Raw genomic sequence first — 25,090 nt, 5'->3', positions numbered from 1 at the left:
GATAACCCAGCCCAGGTCAAAACAGCCTCAGTCATTAAAAAGAAATCAAGTGCATTGCCAAGTACAAATATTCTCAGCTGTTCCATATCCTTTCTGTGGACAAGCAGGACAGAGGTCACATGGAACTTCTGATTTAGCAGGGAAACAATAGAAAGTTGAGCGCCCCCCCAAAAAAGAGCACCAGGCTCTGTCACCCGCCAGCCTACCTCTTGGAGCCCTCTCCCAATTCCATGAAGAAAATCCCCCCAAACTTGCAGGCGAAACTTATTTCCCAGCTTGGCCACTTAGACTTAGATCATCTGTAGGTGCATCACTGGTTGTTCCTTGAGTTGGTGAGGCTCATTTGAAGTCGACATGAAAATAAGCCCTTCGTGTCAATGTGGAATGCTCTTCCAACAGAGATTCAGCAGGGATCTTAAACAAATGTTTGCTGAAAACTTCACTGTTTTTGACACCTTTTTTGGGGGTATTTTTCTCAGAAGGTTGATAAAGGATGTATAATTATTGTTCTGTGTATATTAATCGCCAGCATGTTGCATGAGTGGCACTACCAAGCTTATGCAGACAATCAAGAATTCTGTAATAGCTAGTTGATCTGTCTTTTAGAACAAATCTGTGGTTTTTATTGCGATTTTTAAAAAGAAAATGGGAAATTGGGGCATGCAAGCATTTATGTACATTTACAAGGGCTTAAAGCTCATCTTAGATGGGCAAGGTATTAGAAAGAGAGATCAGAGATCTGCAATGGTTTGGGAGTTTAGGGAAAGGCTGTAACCCAGGTCCAATCCCCACCATCTCCAGGTAGGGCTAGGTTAGGTGGTTAGGTAGGACCCCTGTCTAAAATCCTGAAGAGCATCTGCCAATCAGTGTAAATACTGAACTAGATGGACCCAGTTTCCTGTGTCCTGGCGTCACCTACATAGAATCTAGTTTTATATTTCTAGGAGGGCTAGAAACTTAGCTTTTCTACAAACAAGCCAAGTTTCTAGCCTTCCTAGAACAAGGCTGCAGTCTGAGAAAGTTATCCACTTTTTCTTTTTAAGAAATCATTTTAAATTTCATTCCGGTTTGTCCTGTATGTCTGCTCAAATTCTCCTACCTTTGCACAGGAGTAACAGAGCCAGCACAAAGCGTCCCCAATGAGGCTAAAATACCTCCAAAGAACCACCATCACTTGTAGCTGCAGAGGTTTCGCAAGCAACAGATCATCACTTGTTTTGTTTTTCAGATGTGCTTTTCTAATGCTAAGTAAGCATGGCTGCTACTGGAAATCAAAGCAAAAGGAAGGCATTGTTGAAAATCTGAATGCTTCCACTCCAAATTATCATTCAGCTCACATTTCAGTTTCTAATCTTTTTGACAAGAGTATTTTTAGTTCCTTGGTTTGAAAGGTAGAAAAGTGATAAGCTGGAAAGGGTAAAACAAAACTGGGAAGCAGATCGTCTTCTTGAAAACACAAACGCTACTCGCAGTCAAACACCTTCAAAGTGCCATGGAATCCTAAAATTAAGGATGCTAGCTGTATTGTAAAACTGCAAGGAGAGAGAAAGTATGCATTGGGGTATCCTAAAACAACACATTCTTTTCCCCTCCCCAGCGACCTCTAAACACTGTAGAACATTTATTCTCAAAATAATCTGCCTAGCATTCACAATAAAGCGGTGATGTTCACTACCAAACTACCAAAAATTGTAGGAGAAAAAACAGTTCCAAGGACCACGGGATGCCAATATCTATATACAGTAAATGGGCCTGCCGAAATACCATAAAATAATGAGCAAGCTTTCCGCTTCCACAAGATTCTTCATCAGGCTGGATGTTAAACAAAATGGGCAGGGAGGTGGGGGGAGAAAAAGTTGGGCGAGGCGTTTCTGTCTGAAAAATCTGTTCTTTGTAAGAGGCTTCTGATAGAACATGCGGAATTTTTGCAGATCTGGGCTGTGTACATACTGTAAATTTCCTTCCTAAAGAATCCCAGGAACCATAGCTCTATGAGAGGTAAATAATTATTTGAGGGAAGTCATGTGCTTTAAATATATGGTGCATAAAGGTAAAGGTAAAAGGACCCCTGACCATTAGGTCCAGTCGCGGACAACTCTGGGGTTGCGGCGCTCATCTCGCTTTATTGGCTGAGGGAGCCGGTGTACAGCTTCTGGGTCACGTGGCCAGCATGACTAAGCCGCTTCTGGCGAATCAGAGCAGCGCACGGAAACACCATTTACCTTTCCACCAGAGTGGTACCTATTTATCTACTTGCACTCTGACGTGCTTTCAAACTGCTAGGTTGGCAGGAGCTGGGACCAAGCAACGGGTGCTCACTCCGTCGCGGGGATTTAAACTGCCGACCTTCTGATCGGCAAGTCCTAGGCTCTCTGGTTTAGACCACAGCGCCACCCGCGTCCCTATACGGTGCATACACAGATGTAATTAGATGGCAGGCTGCACCTAGGCTGATGAAACAAAGAAACCAGAATGGTTGCTTCCCCATTTTTGAAATCGAGACTTCTCATGGTTACAAAGCTCTAACCAAAACACAAAGCTTGCTTGTGAGGCAGAGAAGATGGTATATTGCATTAGTGAAGCTAGCGATTAATTTAAGGTAGTTAATTTAGCAGCATCCTATTTATCACAGCTTTCACACTGTGCTGAAACAGTTGCTTCCCTTGAATCCCAGCAATTAATGCCAGCATGCCTCTCTTCCTCCTATGACTATACAGCACTGGATAAACTGCATGGGATGCAGTATAAAATATCTGAAAGAATAAGTGTGAATCTACCTATAAGGCAGAGGTGGGGGAATAGTTTTAAGTCTGAGGACCACATTTCTATCTGATCAACTTGCCATGTATCAATGCTGGGTAGTTCTAGAGTAGGGGTCAGCAACCTTTTTCAGCAGGGGGCTGGTCCACTGTCCCTCAGACCTTGTGGGGGGCCGGACTATATTTTTTTGGGGGGGGATGAAGGAATTCCTATGCCCCACAAATAACCCAGAGATGCATTTAAAATTAAAGGACACATTCTACTCATGTAAAAACACACTGATTCCTGGACTGTCCGTGGGCCGGATTTATAAGGCGATTGGGCCGGATCCGGCCCCCGGCCCTTAGTTTGCCTACCCATGTTCTAGAGTCAAAGGGGAACAGTACAATAAATGTAAATTTTACATTGAGCTTTCCCACCCTTGGTTTAAGGACATCTTCCCCAACTGAGTCAGGACACCCTTCTTCAACCTGAACATTTCAGTTCAGAGACAGTAAATATCATTTGACTAAAGGAGCATGCAAGGAGGACTTCTCCACTGTTGGCTACAGAAGTGGAAAGATCTCCGTCTCCCATGGCCTACAAAGGGAAGTCTGCACACAACTGTGTCAGGAACTGTCCGCAGGCAGTGTTTGGAAAATCCAGCAGCACGAGAAACTCCCCGCAACACCCAAAAATGTAATGGGGAGGGGGATCAACTGCTATAGGCTATTCCCAAAAGTTTGAAATATATTTCACATGAATATATAATGGTAATTTTTAAAATAATAATGAGGAGGAGGATAGGATTGAAAACCAAGCCCTTCATAGTCTGGGGGTGGTGGTTTGAGATTCACCTCGGTTGGAAAGCAAACATTGGCATGAATGCTTTAAGGATATTGCTTCTTTGCAAAGTACTGCATAAATGCAATTGAAAGGGATCATTGTGTTACATCAGCAAATAAAAAGGCACAGAGAGAACAGAGAACATGAGATCATGCAGCAGCCTTTCAAAGATACAAATAAAGTGAATAAAACACAGCTTGTTTATGTTGTGGTGAAAGGATTGCAACATCTTAGGTTCATGGCGAAAGATGGTGGCATTATTAAAAATGTAATAAAGCCATACTGCTGCTTCTGATTACGGGTAAGAACCGGCTAGAAATACATTTCAAGGCAATTATGGGCAGTCTTTCATAATCTTAAAGAAAGCTTTTCATATGATCTCAGCTTCTTTTACACAAAGAGTTGGGCTTTGTTCAAAGTTTGCTTCATTACCCTCATATGTTTTGCTGGTTATTTTAAAAACAAAAACAAAAAGAGGATATTGTCATGGATTTGGCCACCTTGATCACTGTGATTAACCGGCCGGAGACTTTAAGAAAGGAACTTTACTGACCTTGAATTACTGAGGGGTGCTTTTTCTGATGGGCTAGGATCCAGCCTTCAGGAGGTAACTATTCTCCATGCTAGAGGCAAGGATAGGCAAACAAATGAAGATAGATTTGCAGATGAAGCTGACTAAAATGAGAAGCATCTTGGGGTACAGGGGGCCCTATTTGAGAATCAGGTTCAGATGTACAGATTTACTACAGAAGCATTTGTAAATTAATGTTGCATTACCACTGCAATTCTCTAGTGCAGACATAGGCAAACTCGGCCCTCCAGATGTTTTGGGACTACAACTCCCATCATCCCTCACTAACAGGACCAGTGGTCAGGGATGATGGGAGTTGTAGTCCCAAAACACCTGGAGGGCCGTGTTTGCCTATGCCTGCTCTAGTGTCTTCTTCTCCCAAGGAAACACTGTAAAGACTGGAACCTCTCTAAGCATAAAACGGGGGTCAGTAGTGGGATGCTTCTTCCTTGGAGCGAAAACTGTGTGCGAATATGATAGAGCCTGAATGGAGGAAATGAGAGCGGGATTCCTAGTAGAAATGGGGGTGTTCTGATGGCTTTAAATTAACCTTAAAATAAGAACTAAAAGCACAGTGAGCAGAATGCAACCCTCCCAAATGCACCTGCCTGGAGGTGAACACTTTGCTTGTTCAACTACTACAAGGGGTCAAAGCTGGCCTAGAGGTCTGCCCATATATATATATATATATATATATATATATATATATATATATATACTGTATATATATAGTTGCTCAGATAGGGTCTCTTTTTCGATAAACCTTCACCAGCTTTTTACGCTCCAAGTGTTTTCACTTACAATAGTATGAAACTTTGGACCCCCATATGACTATGTGAAGGACAGGGGAAGAGCCTGCCACTGCAATCCTGCCCTCCCCCTGCTCTCCTGCTATGCATTTATCTGAAAAGGATTCCAGTCTTTTTGTTCTGCTAATGGTGAATACTGGCTGAGTAGCCGGTTTGTCTGGGGGTGGAAACTGCTGGTGTTGAGAAACGGGATTGCAATGATCTAAAGTACTTGACAGGAGCGGGTGGGAGGGAGGGGAATGCCTATGAAAATAGGTAAGAACTTTTTATGTTCTTTTTTTGTTAAGCTGTCCATTTACATTTATTTATTTTCCAGGAGAAACTTCTATGCATTATGAAGAGACCTGACCTTTGGGGGAGAGAGGGAGGGGACGGGCTGCAAGTTTGATCATCAGAATCACTGGGAATGTGCCCAGAGATTTAAACAAAAGAATCCTAGGGGTCCTTAAAGACTAGAAGTAAGGTGTTGTTGTTGTTGCTGCTGTTCCTTCCTGGAAGAAAGAACAGCAAAAAAGGCTTGGGCAACGGAGACAGCCTCTTTTCTTTTGGCCTTAGGCCCACCCCCGTCCGTCCGTCCGTCCATTGTCCTCCCTGGCCGAGGGCGGGTCAAAGGCCGGCCCAAGCAGGTGGGTGGCACCTGCCCAGGTGAGCCCCGCTCGGTGCCGCAAACCCCGCCCACCTGTCGGGAAGGGAGGGCAGATATTGTTGCTGGTTTTTGCTTTTTTATGATCTGGGATCCAGTCTTCAGGGGGTGATATTATGAAGTCTAGAAGGAGAGATAGAGGGGCAGTTTGAAGCTGGATTTACCACTGAGATAGGGAGAGAGAGAGAGGCAAAGCACCTTGGCTAGATGTAAAGAGCCTTGGGGCATAGGGCCTCTTCTCAATCTCTGGCATCTCCAGTTGAATGTTCAAGAAGCAAGTGACATGAAAAACTCTCTTCCCAAGTCTTTGGACTATGCTCCCAGCCTGAGTGGACAGTATTGGGCTAGCTCATCATGGACAAACTTGGTGCCCTCCAGATGTTCTAGGCTGCTACAAGAAGAAGAAGAAGAAGAAGAAGAGGAAGAGGAAGAGGAGGAGGAGGAGGAGGAGGAAGAAGAAGAAGAAGAAGAAGAAGAAGAAGAAGAAGAAGAAGAGGAAGAAGAGTAGTAGTAGTAGTAGTAGTAGTAGTAGTTTGGATTTGATATCCCTCTTTATCACTACCCAAAGGAGTCTCAAAGCGGCTAACATTCTCCTTTCCCTTCCTCCCCCACAACAAACACTCTGTGAGGTGAGTGGGGCTGAGAGACTTCAGAGAAGTGTGACTAGCCCAAGCTCACCCAGCAGCTGAATGTGGAGGAGCAGGGACGCGAACCTGGTGCACCAGATTACGAGTCTACCAGGTTGGGCAAGGCAAGGCTAGATGGACACAGTGGTGGACCTACATTTTGGGGGCATTGAAGCTTGAACTGTTATGGGGGCCCCTTCTCAACCAGCAACAAGGTCTGGGTAACCACTGTTACCTTCTTCAGTGGGGTTGTACCACAACAGATCACCACAAATTTCCCATGAGTTTGCGTTTTTGGTATTTACTTAAGTACTTAGGTGACCCTGTTGTTGCTTTTCTGGGGTCTTGACCTCTGTCAAAAAAAAAGGGAGGGGGGAATTACATTAGCCACGGCAGAACAGCCAACTTGCTGTGACATAGGGGGTGCCAACTTGAATAAAATATGGGGGAGGGGGCAGGTAAGCTCTGCCCCACATAATCGATCACAAGACACGGTACACACACACCATTTGAATGGCAATGTCCAACAACTGGGGGGGGGGCGGCTCCCTCAAATATTTTGTTGGAGGGGGCCAAAGGGACCTCGGCCCCTAGGAGTTGGCTCCTATGCCATGACATTTCACCTTTGCACCATCTATGCTACTGACTCTCAAGCTTTGTGATTGTCGAAATATATACAAAAAGTTTGAATTGTGTGATTCAGATGGGATCTACTAGACTCTTTTTTTAAAAAAAGGAATGTGAACTAAAGTCACTTATGGGGCCCCTCCGGGATTAGGGTCCCTGAAGCTTAAGATTCATTCGTTTCATAGTATGGACATATCTGAAGGAAGGCAATCAGGTTCTGTATACAACCCTCACTTGCCCAGCAAGGTATTTTTCAACTTCTGCCCCATCCGCTTTGTTTGGGTCTGGACAAGGAGAAGAGCATGAGAAGCCAAGCATCATTAGAACTGCTTGAAAACAGCAACAGCAGCAGCAGCAGCACACATAAACAGTTTTAGAACAACATTTGGGCTGTGGTATACGGTATGGTGTATTGCAGCCTGCACAAATTTCATGGACCTTGTTGAAAGGACCAGGGTATAATTCCCAGACATCAAACACTTCATTTGTGGTTTGCAGGCACCTTGCAGCAATGTGGATAGACAGGCTTTTTAAAAACTAGGTGAAAGACTGTAGGCAAGAGGGTCATCTTTATTTAACCAGTGTAAACACAAGCCAAGTGAAGTGTGCAGAGTTACTCTGGAATTACACCTCGTTTACAAACAAGATCCTGCAGGGGTGCATTTCCTTCCCCTTTCATTGAGTCTATATATATGAGAGAGAGAAATGAGCCAAATATATTTAGAATCGTTACAGCCAGGGGAAATGTCACAAAAAGCCACAAACAAACCTTAATATAGCCTTAAAGATTTACTCACTGTGCAAGGTTTGTATCTGAGCCGTAAGTCCATCATATGCATGAAATTAAGTTTTATTTACCTTATCTTTGCATTACTATCACTGACCTTACTAAGTAATGGTGATTTGAGTCCTTAAAAATGAAGATATTCGAGCCTTTCCTATTCATCTAGGATCTACCTGGATGGAAATATAGCACATATTAAAAATCTGCATCAGTGAGAAAAATAAGAGAAATAGAGTATTAAAAATGAGTATTATTTACACCTCAATGGAACCGCAACCTTGAGGAAAGACTATGAAATCAATAAGAAACCATTGTACATTTAACACACAGTAACTGATTATGTGGACAAGCCACAGGTGTCTGTAATAGAGATCCAATATTGTCGCCAAGGCCCAGGTTTCGATATAATTTTATTTATTTATACATTTTATTGTTAGCCGTATGTACCAGAGAGCTCCAACCTCAACATCAGAAAGTTCTCCACAGTTGCCAACTTTTAAAAGTGCCTGACAATTGGAGAGCTAAGGATACAGCAATGGTTAGAACACATGTTTGCAAAACTTGGGAGAGTTCATGTCAGCCACAATATTATAATATTTGTGAATGTTTTTATTAAACATTTTATGTACAACAATATCCCCAAAGTGCAGTGCATAACTAGGGAAAACCAAATATGGAAAACTGCTTAAGAATTCAATATCGTCCATCAAATAAAGACCATTTGTGTTATTCTTCAAGATTAGTGTTTCCTGACATATCTTTCTACAGTAAGCCATGAGAAGCAGGAGGCTGTCAATCATTTTACTTTTGTGCAATGTATGTATGCAATACCATGCTGTTTGAAAATTTTCCTTGTTTTTTGTTAAGCTTCTCCTGTCTTTTATTTGTTGAGGTAAAGGTAAAGGGACCCCTGCCCATTAGGCCCAGTCGTGTCCGACTCTGGGGTTGCGGCGTTCATCTCGCTTTATTGGCCGAGGGAGCCGGCGTACAGCTTCCAGGTCATGTGGCCAGCATGACTAAGCCGCTTCTGGCGAACCAGAGCAGCGCATGGAAACGCCGTTTACCTTCCCACTAGAGCGGTACCTATTTATCTACTTGCACTTTGACGTGCTTTCGAACTGCTAGGTTGGCAGGAGCTGGGACTGAGCAACAGGAGCTCACCCCGTCGCGGGGATTCGAACTGCCGACCTTCTGATCAGCAAGTCCTAGGCTCTGTGGTTTAACCCACAGCGCCACCCGCGTCCCTATTTGTTGAGGTACTTTTTCCATTAAAACAATTGTCCATATTTGCTGATACCATTCATTCATCAAGTTTTCTCCCAGAATTTTCCCATCTTCTGGCTATTGTTAATCTTGCTGCTGTAAACATTTTAGTCACAAGACTTTTGTGTTTTCCATCTTGTCCTTTTTCATCAAGGATGATGAATGGAGCAATGCTTGGCTCCAAAGTAAGTAATTGTCCTATCATTAATCCTATTTCATGAAAGACTCTCCTTCAAAATCTCTTATCTTCACATAGGACTACCACATGTGGAAGAAAATATCTGATTCCCAACACGCCCTTCACACAATACCAGCCACAATATTGCTGATCTAGTCTAGTGACAGTGGACTATACTGACCATACAGCTAGTCTAGTGAGAGCAATGTGTGGATCAGGGTGAGTCCATAGCTGTCAACCGTCCCTTATTTGGCAGGAAAGTCCCTTATCCCGGCGCTGTGTCCCACTGCTGTCCCTTATTGATGATGTCCCTTCAATTTCCCAGGTTTCAAAGGAAGCAGCTTCTCTCCCTCCCTGCCTGCCGGCCAGGGAGGAGGGAGACTCCAACTGTGTTGCTTGGCTGCGTTGCTCACCCAATAAGGAGTCTAAGAACGACTGGGGAGGTGGAGTTTGCATGCCTTGTGCCGATCAAATCGGCTGCGTTGCCTGGGGACTCGCCTTTGCTCAGCGCTTCCCAGCAGAGAGGTGACGGTGGTTTTCCTTGCTGCATCCCCTTTGCCGGGTTGCTGCGCTGTGGGAACCACCACTTGAGGCTTCATTTGGCTGCTGGCTGGGCTTTCTGCCTTTGGCTCGGAGGGGCTCAGAAGTTGAACATACCTGTGTCCGGAAAATCCCTTATTTTGGCTGCTGATCCCTTATTTTCGAGGCTGCTGGTCCCTTATTTTCAAATCTGTAAGTTGACAGCTATGGGTGAGTCAGATCCCACAAGTGAATCCATTGGATCTGTTTAGGTACCTGTGATTTAAGTGTCCCATGCAGCCAGCTTTTACATCACATTGGTGGAACCCAGATGCCACCTTCCTTCCTAGAACTGACTGGTGTTGTCCAAGCTTGATCATGTCAACTGTCTCTTTGGAGGTCATTCACCATAGCTACATGTAAAGATTTCTGAACTAGAGATTCTGAACACTACATTTCCTTTCCTGTATATAAAATTTCAGGCCTTTGCTGAAAGTTCTTTACTCTAAGGCACACCAGTGATTTTCAGGACTGTCCTTCATATGAAGAGAAAGCTGGTAAAGCTCATTTTGATCATGGGGGGTCTTTAGCCCCAAAGCAAATGTACAGGAAGCATGTCACTGAAGTTTGTAGCGGGTGGAACGGGTGGAAATGTGGTGTTGTGACTACTTAGCAGGGTCTACAATACCGACAACTGACCAAGGGGCGCATTCCTAAGGTTTCAACTTGGCAGATGTAATGGTGCATTTGCCCATGCTGAAGTATCAAAAGAGGAGCGAAAATGTGCCAACTGGTGACCTAGGCTCACTGGCTGTGTTCCAAAAGCAATAAAGACTAGGTCCAATTGTGCCAGCACCCTGCTCTGCTTCAGCAGCCAAAACTTTGCAATTTCTACAAATCGTAGTAAGGATCGTTGACACCAAGAAGTGCACCCCATGCTAATTCCATTTCTTTATGTCTCTCTGTGTTACTTCTGAGCAGCTAGAATGTTCATGAACATTCCATGTCAACATAGCTTCTCAAGTTACCAGCTCACAACCACCAGCTAGTTTTCAGCCTGTTCTATAAATAAGCTTTGGCTTAGCTACCCTTTGCAACAAAAGGGTCAGAAACAAAGGCAATTTTGTGCCACTTTAAACACGGTATACAAATTAATCAAATTAATATGAAATTAAAACAAGGAAAAGGAGCAGAGAAACATGAAACTCCTTGATTAACCCATTTCTTTCTCCTTTTAGAACTTCTTATCAGCACATCTCTCTCATGTCTTGCCCAAGGGAGTGTCCTTTCTGTTACCCAGTTCAAGAATCCTTCTTCAGTTTATAGATCCTTACTCTAAGAGGGTGTAGCTGTTGTTCCTTAGTTGTATAATTTCTCTCTTTAACCCCCCTCCACCCTCTCCTCCAGTCTATTAAACAATCACCTTTTGTGCCTCTTTCACAGAAACACGCATTCTTCTGCTGCGCAAGATATTTAAGTTTTAATGGTTACAAAGTTTGAGAAAGTAGCTTGAAACATTACTCTCAAATATCTGATCTACCAACAAGCCTCCAAGGTATAATTACCTGACGTCTGCTAACCGGTTCAGCCAATTTCCATTCAAAATGATTTTCCAAGCTCACCCATCCATGAAAGGGTTAGCGATTGTAAACTGGAGGGCAAATGGGAGGAGGAACATTAGTGGGTAGAGGAAAATAAATTAGAGATTCTTTTGATTTAGTTTAGTTTCAAGGACAAACACGTGCCCCTTTCTGGCACAGGAACACACACAAAAAAAGAAGTCTGGAGAGAGTTCATGAAATACCGATTGCAAACGAAGTTGTTATAAGGCATGTCATACTCTTTTAACAGTGTAAAGCTTACCAGTGAAAACTTGTTTCTCCATGCAAATGCAAAGGCCTGGTTTACTTTTAAACAATATTAACATTAAATCTAATTATGCAGGAATCTGCTGTCGAGCTGAATTATTTAAGATCTCATGTACACATTATTACAAATGTGGAATATCTTCAATGACCTAGGGTGGGTTTCAAATTATTTATATTAACTCCAGAATTACTCAGAATGCTTTGATATGTCTGCCATGGAAGGTATTTTGCATTAAAAACTCCTAAGAGAGAAGGGCCCCCTAAATTTGACGCGGTCTTGCATCCTACTGAACTCTACACCACTGTTTTCCAAATGTTGGGTAAGGATCCCAAATGAATCCTGCTCAGATCTAAGGAGAGTTTGCACCTGTGGAGCCAGGGCTATTGTATTTTCATTTATAATGTGTTAGAAAATGGAGAGAGAACAATGACCAAAAACAAAACAGCGAAGAGGCTGTGGATGTGCTGGACCATTGTCTTGACCTTGGTAATGGACTAGATGAGAGCCAATAAACTGAAGCTCAAACCAGGTAAGATTGAGGCCTTGTTAGTGGGTGGTTTCCTGAACCAGATGGATGCCTGCTCTTGGTGAGGTTACAGACCCACTGAAGAAGCAGCTCCACAGCTTGGGAGTACATATGGATCCTTTGCAGTTGCTTGAGGCTCAGGTGGCCTCAGTATCACAGAGTGCCTTCCATCAGCTTTGGCTGGTGGCCCAGCTGCGTCCCTATCTGAACAGGGATAACCTAACTTTTGTTGTCTGTGCTTTGGCAACGTCTAGGTTAGGGACGCGGGTGGCGCTGTGAGTTAAACCACAGAGCCTAGGACTTGCCGATCAGAAGGTCGGCGGTTTGAATCCCCGCGACGGGGTGAGCTCCCATTGCTTGGTCCCTGCCAACCTACCAGTTCAAAAGCACGTCAAAGTGCAAGTAGATAAATAGGTACCGCTCCTGTGGGAAGGTAAACGGTGTTTCCATGAGCTGCTCTGGTTCTCCAGAAGCGGCTTAGTCATGCTGGCCACATGACCAGCTGTACGCCGGCTCCCTTGGCCAGTAAAGCGAGATGAGCGCCGCAACCGCAGAGTCGGTCACGACTGGACCTAATGGTCAGGGGTCCCTTTACCTTTACCTTAGGTTAGATTACTGCAACATGTTATACATGGGGCTGCCTCTGAAGATGGTCCAGAACAGTGGCGTAGCGTGGGGGGTGCAGGGGGGGCGGGCCGCACCGGGCGCAACATCTGGGGTTAGGGCAAATCCATGGGTTAGGGGGCGCAAATCCACGGGTTAGGGGGCGCAAATTACTTGTCTTGCCCCGGGTGCTGACAACCGACGCTACGCCACTGGTCCAGAAACTTCAGCTGGTGCCGAATTCAACAGCCAGGTTGCTCACCGGGGCATGACAGTTTGAGCATACTATATAATACCAGTCCTGGCCCAACTGCAATGGCTAACAATCCATTTCCAAGCCCAGTTCAAAGTGCTTGTTATGGCCTAAAAAGGTAAAGGTAAAGGACCCCTGACAGTTAAGTCCAGTCGTGACCTATTAAGCCTCAAATGGCTCAGAACTGTAATACCTCAAGCACCACCTCTCCTCCTATGAACTGACCCAGATCCTGTGCTCATCATCTGAGGCCCTTCTTCATGTGCCTCTTCCTCAAGAGGTCCAGAGGGCAGCAACATGAGAACGGGCCTTTTTTGTGGTGGCTCACCACTTGTGGAGTGCTCTCCCCAGGAAGGCTCGCCTGGCACCTTCATCACATATCTCTAGGTGCCAGGTCCAACATTCTAACCACTACACCACACCGGCTTTCTGGTTGAAATATAAAGAACTGTAAGAAGGAAGAGCAGCAGGGGTCTTGAAGGTGCCCACAAACACTTCGCCCCTGGGTTGCAAAACTAGGCAGGCACACACATCATAGTCTTGTTCCCTGTTATGGTGAGGGGCATTATAGTTTAATGAAATTGCAGCGAATGGTTCTAGATTTGGAATTATACATACAAATTGGCACATGCAGATTTGCATCTTCTTTTGTGGTAATGCGTTTATTTTAGCAATGCCTAAGGGTCCTCCAGACGTCCTTTTTGTTGCTCATCTATGATGCTTTGAGCTCATGATGGTGTCAGAACAGTTATACCCAGGTGCCTGCAAAAGTTTGGATGAAGTCACCCTGTTGCATTTCCAGTCAGTACACGTCCCATAGCCCTCTGCTGAAATCCTATGATTTATTTTTTTATATATACCACAAATGTTCCTGGGTGTTTTTTCTCCCACTTTTATTGTGCTTCCTCTGACGTCAATAAAGCAGAAATATTGGGGGTGCGCCCTTAAGAATGTTGCAGATTATGACAGAGTTAGGTGTGCTTCATTTGGGTATTGTGACTTTACTGCCATGTGTTTGAGGATGAAGAAGCTCAAGTCTGGGGGTTTCCTCCACACACTACTTAGCTACATGGCTGGGATTACTGAAGCCTCTCCAAATGTCCTCTTTCATACCAGATAGACCAGTATTTCTGGTGTGGCCTAAACTGGTGTCCACTTTCCATTTGCTCAAAGTTCCTTCAGTTTTGCAAGGTGGCCAACAGGTAGTGTATTCTGCTTCTTCTAAATGTAAAAAAAAAGAAAAAGGAATTGGCAAGTCAGACTCTTCCCCAGGGAATCGTGCAGGCCCTGACTATATCCTTAAAAAAAAAAGAAAAAGTAGAATATTATTGTCCTGCCCTTGGGTCCCCTTCCAACTCCACAGTTCTATGATTCTATGAGTTCTGGCCCCTCCCTTCTTCTTCCCAAAACCCCTGGTCTGAAACCTCTGTTTTAACAGCACACCTTTTTTCCTGTGGTGACATCACACCCTCTGTTAACCCTGGCAACCTCCCCCTCTCAGTTCTTCTGTTTCTGACCATTTCTCCTTGTGTTCTTAATGGCATCGCTATCAGCAATCTCCTGAACAGGAGAACTGGTTCAGCCTGTATTTTTCACTGGCCTGGAATCTTCCCTTTGTGCTCCAAATATTAGCTAAACTCTGCCCTTTACTAAAGTTAGGATTATGGGGAACCTGTCCCCACTGCCCCAAATTCATAACAACAATATAGTGGTGGTGTAAAATAAAATCAATTAAATGACATAAAATAAGGAACAAAAGCCGAACCTTAAATCAAATTAATTCCCCCAAAATGTTTGGCAAAACAGAAACAGTTTCAGACCTCTGTTTTTTAAAAGGACAACATTTTTCCTCTGTGTAATCTAACACCCATGTTACCCCCTTGTTTCATACATCAAAGCATCTTTTGATGGACCATCAACACATCTGTCATGCTTCCATCTCAGGGGAAGACTCCATGCATTTGGTAATTTCTAGCATTCAATAATTTCCAACATTCACTAACTTCTTGGAATTATGGACACTTTTGCAGCCCTAAATTCTGGTACCCCAAATCTGGTACCAATACTTTGCTTCTTCCACATCCCACCTGAAACTCAACAGGACCTAGATCCAATGCTTAAGAAGCATCAGGGCTGCTTGTAAAATGGAAGGACTGGAGCTTAAGGCTGTGTATCAATAAACAGAGGTCAAAAGTCCTGTAGCACTTTCAGGACATTCCACCCAGTGAAATGGATCTGCATCTTTTGCATACGTCCTCAACTAGTGCTGTCATTTATTACCACGGTAAGATTTCCAGTAGCTGTGAGTCAGCTGAAATTGGAACTCCACCGGTTTTACACCTCTGGAAGTAAATACACAAGAGTTGAAGAAGAAATGTCACCGCTGCAGAACCCTTCCCATCTGTAACATTTGGTTGTGTGGGTGAGAGAGTTGCTGCTGAAGTAGATGAAACAAGGCTTTGAACAGTCCAGGGAGAGGAATGTTTTAGACGAGCGAACCATCTTCTCTTTTCAAATTGATCAAAAGGATGAGAAATTCCGACAACGAGAGCAAAACCCCCAAGAATGCCAGCCAAAAAAAATGACTCCACTACTGTACTGACTTTCCTATACTGTATTTCTGGAAGCACCCTTTAATCACCAATGGGCAGATTTTATGCTCAGTTTCCATCTAATGAAGATGGGATGGTGTGCTTTGGATCGCAGCCACTATATAATTTCCCTTTGGATAAAGATAAAATGCGTTGTAAGTGTTTAAGGTGGCTGCCATATTTTCCCCTCTTTGGACAGGGGTGTCTCTGGTAACAGTGTTAACATGCTGACGACTGCCAAAACCCTACATTTGTGATCAGCATTTACAAAAAAAAATGCATATTTTTAAGGCTCCCTTTCAAAAACTACTGCGGAAACATTATTCAGAGATAGTGACTTGGTACGGAACTTTTTGATCAGAATTTTGGCAATCTAGTAAATAGGCATCCATCTGTCTTAAGAGACAATAGAGTGCATCTCCAGGGGAAGTCAAACTGCTGAAGAATCACAGCACCTGCTGTAGCTGCAGAGACCAGTAACTCATAACTGCTTCCTCCCACATTGTTTTTGCTGCGTTAGCGGCACCAACATAACCTCTCCGGGGTGGAAGCCTGGGCAGTGTGTATGGAGGTTCTGGGCTGCCAAAACAACAAGACCCCATTCTTGGCCTCCCTGTGGTCCAAAGGGAAGCAGAGCAATACGTTTGGCACCAACTTGGCTGCAGGAGTTACTGGAAGGAGGTGTACAAGGCACCATCCAACCATCTTAGGGACTCCACTCCAGATTTGTGTAGAGTTTACTCCTTAGCCTTTTCCTCTCCTGAAGATGTTCCATAAGGTAACTCGGAAGCCAGAGCGATTTCAGAAGAGCTTAGCTTCAAATGATTGTAAATGGAGAATACAGTCGTAACTTGGTTTTTGAACAGCTTAGTTCACAAACAACTCGGAACTCGAATGTCACAAACCCAGAAGTAGGTGTTCCGGTTTGCGGACTTTGCCTCAGAAGCCGAACGTCCGGCATGGCTTCTGCGGCTTCTGATTGGCTGTAGGAGCGTCCTGCAGCCAATCGGAAGCCACGCCTTGGTTTCCGAACATTTTGGAAGTCGAACTGACTTCCGGAACGCATTCTGTTCGGAAACCAAGGTACGACTGTACAAAATAAATAAATGAACCCACAACTGCTTCTTCCCCAAATTGCTGCTTAATTTTCCAACACCCTTTTCCTGATTTTTATAGTTTGATCCACAAGCAAATGCTGCTTAAAAAAAAAAAATATTGCAAGGAAGTTTAGCTAGATTATTCAAATGCAAGCTTCTCTAGTCTTACACTTAACAGGTATAAGACTCATTGATACAGACAAGTGTAAGGTTCATGCAAACAGACATTTAACTAGGGCTTAGTGGAAAGAGCATTCTACCTTCACAATACATTCAGCTGACATACCTATCTGTGATTCAAATACCAATCTCAGCTGTCTGTCTTGCTTTTCTTTTTTCCTGCATTGTTATTTTTGAAAGTGCAAAGTGAATGCCTACTTATTTCTATGTTCGTTTACTGCCTTATGTTTACATCCATTTAAAAACAGTGAAATTGTTCTGAGGATGTGGATCTAAGACATCAAAAGCACCAGCCTATTAGTTTTGTGCACAGCTACTTTCTGCAGCTAAATCACAGAGCCTAGGGCTTACCGATCAGAAAGTGGGTGGATCGAATCCCTGTGACGGGGTGAGCTCCCGTTGCTCGGACCCTGCTCCTGCCAACCTAGCAATTCAAAAGTGCATAAAAGTGCAAGTAGATAAATAGGTACCACTCCGGCGGGAAGGTAAACAGCGTTTCCGTGTGCTGCTCTGGTTCGCCAGAAGCAGCTTAATCATGGTGGCCACATGACCCGGAAGCTGTCTGCAGACAAATGCCGGCTCCTCAGCCTACAGAGCGAGATGAGTGCTGCAACCCCAGAGTCGTCCACAACTGGACCTAACGGTCAGGGGTGCCTTTACCTTACGTTCTGCAGCAAGCTCCCAGGTTTGATCCTGGCTATGAAATTTCATTCAACACAGTGAGTGCACTTCCATAGTGGCCTCGTTCAAACGGAATGCTAAGCTATGGCTTAGCATTATGTGAATGCGCCTGGGCAAATATCGGATCCCCATATTTTCTCGCTCACTCTTCCAACATAGGATCAGAAACTTTCACTTCCATTTTTTATGAACCACAGTTGCGTTCAGGGCTGGCCTAATGCATTTTGGCACCTGAGGCGAACCACAAAATGGTGCACCGTAGCAGCAGCAGGCAATGCATTCCTTGGTCGGCCGGGTCTGCTGCCCTTGAGAATCCTGCTGCCTGAGGCGGTTGCCTCAACTTGCCTCATAGGTGGGCCGGCGCTGGTTGTGTTACACCCACACTCAGAACCCAGATTCTTAAGCTATGGAATGAAACTGGATTGTTTTAATAAGACATAGTTAAGAGTAACCACTGTTTGTCTAGGTTCAGAAATAATGCTAAACTGCAGTTAGTTAAAAATAGCAGCAAAAGCTTATAAGCCCTTCCCTGGAGGGGGAGAACGCATAAGTTCAAGGCTTTTGCATGTAATACTATACCGTAGTTTTGTGCTACATCCAACCAAAGCCAGTGCCCATTTAAACAACATACGTCTGCATGCACCCTTCAATTCAAGGAGGCTGAATAAAGTGATTTGCCCATCAAGCAATTAAAAACCGTTTCAAGCCCTGGCCCAGGGCAGCAGCTGACATGCTTAACAATCTGTGTTAGCAAGGCTCGGAATCCATGCTTGTCTGTACAAAGTTCACAGCCCTCTAGTATTCACAAAGTGTTAATTATGTGGCACAGATGGGATGTTTCAACTTACGGAATAAAGCTGCTTCAGGCAGCCTGTTTCTTTTTTGGAGCACATCGTCTGTTTAACAGCTGATTCTGAGAAGGAGCTGACAGGAGACGGATTCTGCAGCATTGCATTCCCTGCATTTCTTGCTGAAAAGAGCACGTTCTCGGCGGTTGAATTCTGAAATAAATGCACTTGGGAAAGTCAAACTCTATGGGAAAGCCCCCAGCTAACCGAATTGCGGAAGGGAAAAGAGACACTGACAATATATTTGCATATTTGCAGTCTGAAAGGGAAAACATACCACTATGATAAGGAAATTCGACAGATGCCGTCTGCGAGCATCTTATGTTGGCAACTATGCTGCCAAAACTATGGAGAACAACAAAGAGAATGCCATTATGGAGAGAATTACAGCACATGTGTTTAGGAAACACCCTATGTTCCTTCCTAAAGCACTCAAGTGAAACATTCCTCTCCATCTCCCCAAACAGGAATATTGTAGCACAGAAGAATTCATTATTGACAGTCATCGCTCCTGTCAATGTAAAAATGTACCCCCATGCTAGCCTTCTCCCTATCATTTATTATTATTTATTTTCTTATTGGAACTTACACCCAGCCCATCAAACACAGGATGAAGGCTGCTTATGGTGAAACATTACAAAACAGCTGAAACAGAAAAATAAGCTAAAAACAGATAATCTATAGCAGCTGAATAAAAAATAACCAGAGTAAAACAGATCAACAGAAATTCAACTGCCTGGAAAGTTATTTGCCTGGCAGTGGAAAGTCACCAGAGTGGGCAACAGGTGAGGTTTTCTGGGAACAGCATTCCAAAGCTAAGGCTCCACCACTAAAAAGGCCCTGTCCCCTGATACCAGTTGAAGCCATTGGTTCAAGTCCTACCCCCAGGGCAGGAGAAAACAAGCTTGTTCCCTCTTCCATGTGACAGCCCTTGAGATATTTGAAGATGGCTATATCTCCTCTCAGTCTCCTCCTTTTCAGGCTAAACATACCCAGCTCCTTCAACCATTCCTCATAAGGCTTGGTTTCCAGACCCTTGACCATCTTGGTTGCCCTCCTCTGTACACATTCCAGCTTGACAACATCCTTCTTAAATTGTGGTGCCCAGAATTGCACACAGTATTCCAGGTGTGGTCTGACCAAGGCAGACTAGAGTGGTACTATGACTTCCCTTGATCTGGACACTAGACTTCTGTTGAGGCAGCCTAGGATAGTGTTAACTTTTTATTGCCTCATGTTGACTCATGTTAAGCTTGTGGTCCGCTAAAACCCCAAGATGCTTTTCACACGTACTGCTTGTAAGCCATATGTCCCCTGTCTTATATTTGTGCATTTGTTTCTTCCTGCCTAAGTTCAGGAAGAAGAATTGGGATACAGTCATACCTCGGGTTGAATGTGCTTCAGGTTGAGCGCTTTTGGGTTGCACTCCATGGCAACCTGGAAGTAATAGAGTGCGTTACTTCCGGGTTTCACCGCTCGCGTGCGCAGACGCTCAAAATGACGTGACACCCATGCGCAGAAGTGGCAAAACACGACCTGCGCATGCGCAGACACACCGTCACGTCTTACGATCTGTTCAGGATGCGAACAGGGCTCTGGAATGGATCTCGTTCGCATCCCGAGGTACCACTGTATAAACACAGGACTATAAATGAAAGTAAAATATGCTATGTGGTCAACAATGTCGTGGTACGTAACTGAAGAGAGAAGTTCACCTTAAGATGATGGAGACCACTGATGTTCACTTTTGAAAGGGTTGTGGATCATGGATAGAAAACAACAACACTGTTTAATGCACTTAAAGGCACTTTGGACTGCTTGAGCCGATAAGTCTTTGAGAACCTGTTAAAGGCTGGTTCACACATAGCTCTGTGTTACTTGACTAGCAGCTGACTGTGCGGATTGACTTCAGGGCTGTTTTTGAGGAGGCGTGGCACTGCCTGATATTAAAAGATTTGTCTAAGGTTTTAGATCTGTGACGGTTCATTCACACACTTAGATCAACATACAATGCAGCTGTCATCTAGTTTTATGAATATACAGGTGTAAACCAGCCATGAGTCACACTGAATAGAGGTGAGAAGTCTGCTAGAATAATAAGTAGTCTAAGAATAATTTCTGTGTTGCACAGACAGTCGGAGAGCAACGAGCTAAGATTTAAAGGGAAATTATATACACAGAGGAAACTGAAATGTATCCTATTAATTTTAACTGCACCAAAAATAGATTCTCTGCCTTTCACCAGCTCCTCCAAAGCACACCAAAAGCTTGCTGTTTTCATCCTCTTAACAATTTACTCCAGTCAATGTTTTGATCTGCTTCATTCTACTGCTTTGTCAAAATAAAAAAATGCTTACACTGAGGATCTAGGAGGTTTACTGTCCTCTCTGAGTATTTCCTAAATTGGCAGTTGCTTGGGTGGGAATGGGGATTAATAGATGAAGAATCAAATCTGGAGTGGAAAGATAGCAAACATCTGGGGTGTGGGGTAATCACAAAAATCTTGAAAGGAGAGCTATTCCTTTCTTGACCTGGAAATAAAATGATAATGTAAATCATGGGTAGGCAAACTAAGGCCCAATCGCCAGATCTGGCCCAATTGCCTTCTCAATCCGGCCCGCGGACGGTGCAGGAATGAGCGTGTTTTTACATGAGTATAATGTGTCCTTTTATTTAAAATGCATCTCTGGGTTATTTGAGGGGCCTGCCTGGTGTTTTTACACGACTAGAATGTGTGCTTTTATTTTAAATGCATCTTTGGGTTATTTGTGAGGCATAGGAATTCGTTCATTTCCCCTCCCTCCCAAAAAAATATAGTCTGGCCCTCCACAAGGTTTGAGGGACAGTGGACCGGCCCCCTGCTGAAAAAGTTTGCTGACCCCTGATGTAAATGATCACAGCTTAATAAACCTGTATGCATCCAGTCAAGGCATTTCTTCAACAGCCAGTGTGGTGTAGTGATTAAAAGTGTCAAACTAGGACCTGGGAGACCACAGTTCAAATCCCCACCCACTGAGTGACCTTGGGCCAATTACTGCCTCCCCGCCTCACCTACCTCACAGGGTTGTTGTCAGAAGTAACTGAGGAGTGGGAGAGTCATGTACGCCGCCTTGAGCTCCTTGGAGGATAGGAAAGATATCAGTGTAATAAACAAGATAAATAATAAACCATAATAAACAGCCCTTAATGTTGACCTTGCCTGCAATCTGAGTCTCAAGTCATTTATACATTTGTGAGATGATGGGAGCAACTGCATGGTTGTCCCTCTCCATTCCTGCGTGGCTCAGGGCCGGCCCTCCCATTAGGCAGAGTGAGTCAGCTCCTGGATACTGAGGGATGGGAAGAGGAGGGAACTGTGTGCGTACAATGCCTTTCTCTGCTCCTCCTAAGCTAGCCTGCTGCCTTTAGGTGCAGCAGAAGACAATGTTGACAGCATCCAAGTATGATTCAGCTACAATTCCGGTCAGTTTTTGTACATGAAATGCGAGGAGCCATCATCTTGTTGTTTGCCTCAGGCAGCAAAATGTCTTGGGCGAATTTTGGTATACAGCCCAATATTTGGGAATGGTGACAGCGCTAAGACTAGCCCTGGTCCTGTAGAAGGGTTTGAGGTGTGATTCATTCTCACACTGTAATTCGCTTGACAGCTATGTTATGGTGTAGGAAATCTACCACATACTGAACCCTTCAGCAGACACGGAGCAGTATGCAACGGAACAGCTTCACGAGCACAAGGCTTAGTGCTGGTGCAACAGGATTCCCATCCGCTCCTCCCCATGTGAGTTCAGTACCATCCTTAAATCTGATCTGGAGGGTTGGGGGAAACCCCAGAAGAGATTTAAGGAGCATGTAAGGGGAAAACATTCCATTGTGCGGGGTGGGGAGAAGGTGGGAATTATTGCAATGAAGAAATGATGATTCTGCAAGCTACATCTGCTGAAATTGACTCTTATACTCAGCTATTAAAAGTGTAAGGAGTCCTGTCCTTTTTTTTTTTTTTTGCATCAGCCCACCGTACCTGCAGCCTTTAGAAGCCAGGGAGATGCTTATGCACTCAAAGTTGGAGCCTGGGGTTCAAAATGGAGCCCAAAAAGAGACCCATGCCAATGTGCTTAAACTGGTCAGACCAGTAGGTCTTCCCACATAAGCCAACCTGGAATGGACTATTTATTTACTATCCTGCAATAATAATAAGAATTACAGCAGCAGCAGCTCCGCTCTACCCAGCTCTCAAGGACTGCCTATTAGAGGCATCCCACGCCATCTAGACATATTTGTTTAGAAGCCTTCAATACTTGTATCTCTAATTTATTTCTCTTTCCACAACATAATCCAGTGTCCTCGATTTCCCCTACACAGAATGTCTTTTTATCCCATAACATTCCTCTGTTTGATGACTTCCATTTTCAAACACCTGTCCCTCCTGGCTGGTATTTTTGTATAACTCAGTATTAACCCTTTATTGTCAACACTGGATATTAAGAGTGGAAGTTTTGTGAATAAAATCACATTAGGACCCTCTGAGCCAGCCTGGTGCAGAGGTTAAAGTAAGGACAGGTGGTAACCTCCTGATCTTCTGGACTAGAACTCACATCAGCCCCACCCATCGTAACAGGGCTAGTAGTCCACAACATATTGAGGAGACCACATTAGAGAGTGTTGGACTAGGACAATAGCTGTCAACTTACAGATTTGAAAATAAGGGATCAGCAGCCAAAATAAGGGATTTTAGTCAACCAGCAGCCAAACAAAGCCTCAAGCGGTGGTTCCCACAGCGCAGCAACCTGGCAAAGGGGATGCAGCAAGGAAACCACCGTCACCTCTCCGCTGGGAAGCGTTGAGCAAAGGCGAGTCCCCAGGCAACGCGGCCGATTTGATCGGCACAAGGCATGCAAGCTCCACCCCCCAGTCGTTCTTAGACTCCTTATTGGGTGAGCAATGCAGCCAAGCAACACAGTTGGAGCCTCCATCCTCCCTGGCCGGCAGGCAGGGAAGGAGAGGAACTGCTTCCTTTGAAACCCGGGAAATTGAAGGGACATCATCAATAAGGGACAGCAGTGGGACACGGCGCTGGGATAAGGGACTTTCCCGCCAAATAAGGGACGGTTGACAGCTATGACTAGGACAGGGGAGACCAGGGTTGAAATCTTCACCAAGCTGCGAAGATGACTCTATGATCTTGGGCCTATCTCTGTCTCTCAGCCCAACCACAGGGTCCTTCCAAGAATAAATTAGGGGGGTGTGGGACATGTGCAATACCTCAAGCTCTTTATAGGAAAGGTGGGGTGCAAATGTAGCAAACAAATAAGACTTCCACGCCCCACTGTTTCCTTTTCAAACAATCTTACAAAATCTCTCAATCTGCACCTTGGAAAAAGCAATAACCGAGCTGTCGTCATGCTTTTAATATGTTAGGTAATCAGATTCCTCAGCACTGAAGAGATAGGGAGATAGATTGGCCCCATTTATTACTTTTCTTTTGTTTTCTTTTGTAAGGTTAAGATCCGTCTGAAGAGCTCTTGTTAACTCTAAGCATGGCTTCAGCATTCTTCATTTGGAGACACTTTTAGACTTTCAGTCTAAAAGTGTTGTGGTTGTTGTTGTTGTTGTTGTTGTTGTTGTTGTTGCATTTCTGCATCATAAAATATGCTGGTAGCCCCTATATTATTTGGAATACAGTGGTACCTCGGGTTACATACGCTTCAGGTTACACACTCTGCTAACCCAGAAATAGTGCTTCAGGTTAAGAACTTTGCTTCAGGATAAGAACAGAAATCAGGCTCCGGCGGCGCGGCAGCAGCAGGAGGCCCCACTAGCTAAAGTGGTGCTTCAGGTTAAGAAAGGACCTCCGGAACGAATTAAGTACTTAACCCGAGGTACCACTGTATACATTTTGTTTACAACTGCCAGAGGGATAGCTATGTTAGCCTGTTGCAGAAAAAAACTATAGAGCAGAGCTCTCCAAACTCTGTGCCGTGACACTTTAGTGCAGTGGTTTTCAACCAAGTGGTTTTCAACCAGCGTGTCGTGACACCCTGGGGTGCCTTGAATGATGGTCAGGGGTGCCGTGGGCAACACTGGCCTCTGTCCCTCTTTCTTTCCCTCCCTCCTCTGATGCCCTCTCAAGTCTCTGCCTCCCAAAGGCTTGCACAGCTGTTTGTTGCAGCAGCCCTGGCTACAAGCTCCCCAGGCTGATCAGAGGCTGGCAAGGGGGTGTTTCCCAGGCCCCTGTGGGGCAGTGTGAGGAGGCACTTCTCTTTGCAGTGGGGCAGCTGAGAGACCAGGGGCGGCAGCAGCGGCTACCCAGAGGACTCCCAAGGAGAGGGAAGAGGAGAGGAGTCAAGGAAACCCTCCACAAGGGAGGGTGTTTGAAAAAGAGTGAGAGGCTGCCAGCTCTGCAGGCAAGGGGTGACATAACTGGGCTCCTGAGCCCCACAGGGGTGCCGCAGAAATAATGTAGTTGGTCAAGGGAGCCGTGGACCCAAAAATGTTGAAAACCTCTGCTTTAGTGTGTTGGCTGCGGTGTGTAGGTTTGTCGTGCAAACACTCCCTGTGCTCCTCCCAGGTCTGGAAAGAGGTTAGTTTAATCTCCAGTTTGCTAGTAAAACTGAATGACTGTGTCACGAAATGGTGCATGTCTAAAAAGTGTGTCACCAACATGAAAAGTTTGGAAAGCTCTGCTATAGAGTGTCTTAGAGGTCAAGGCCTGCCTAAGCCATTTTGCAACAAGACACACACTCACATGCACGTACACCCTGCTGCTACATCCCACAGTGTTGGGATCCACTATGTGTTGCAGGCTCTGCAGAGATGCTGCCCTAACTCTTGCAAGGCTTT

At 44.7% G+C, this 25,090-nt stretch overlaps 1 long non-coding RNA gene across 1 annotated transcript in view; it reads right to left on the bottom strand.

The window, feature by feature from the left end:
• Positions 1–6,775: 6,775 nt before the first annotated feature.
• The window catches only part of LOC310762487, a 50,101-nt gene continuing 31,786 nt past the window's right edge, over positions 6,776–25,090 (bottom strand). The window contains exons 3-5 of the long non-coding RNA XR_014548018.1: positions 21,309–21,371; positions 18,250–18,406; positions 6,776–7,814 (exon numbers count right to left, since the gene is read on the bottom strand). This is a non-coding gene — a long non-coding RNA (uncharacterized lncRNA). The remainder of the gene's footprint in view (positions 7,815–18,249; positions 18,407–21,308; positions 21,372–25,090) is intronic.

The sequence above is a fragment of the Podarcis filfolensis genome (genome assembly GCF_964270895.1).
Source record: "Podarcis filfolensis genome assembly, chromosome: 5".
Taxonomy (NCBI): domain Eukaryota; kingdom Metazoa; phylum Chordata; class Lepidosauria; order Squamata; family Lacertidae; genus Podarcis; species Podarcis filfolensis.
This window is presented reverse-complemented; position numbering and strand designations above follow the sequence as displayed.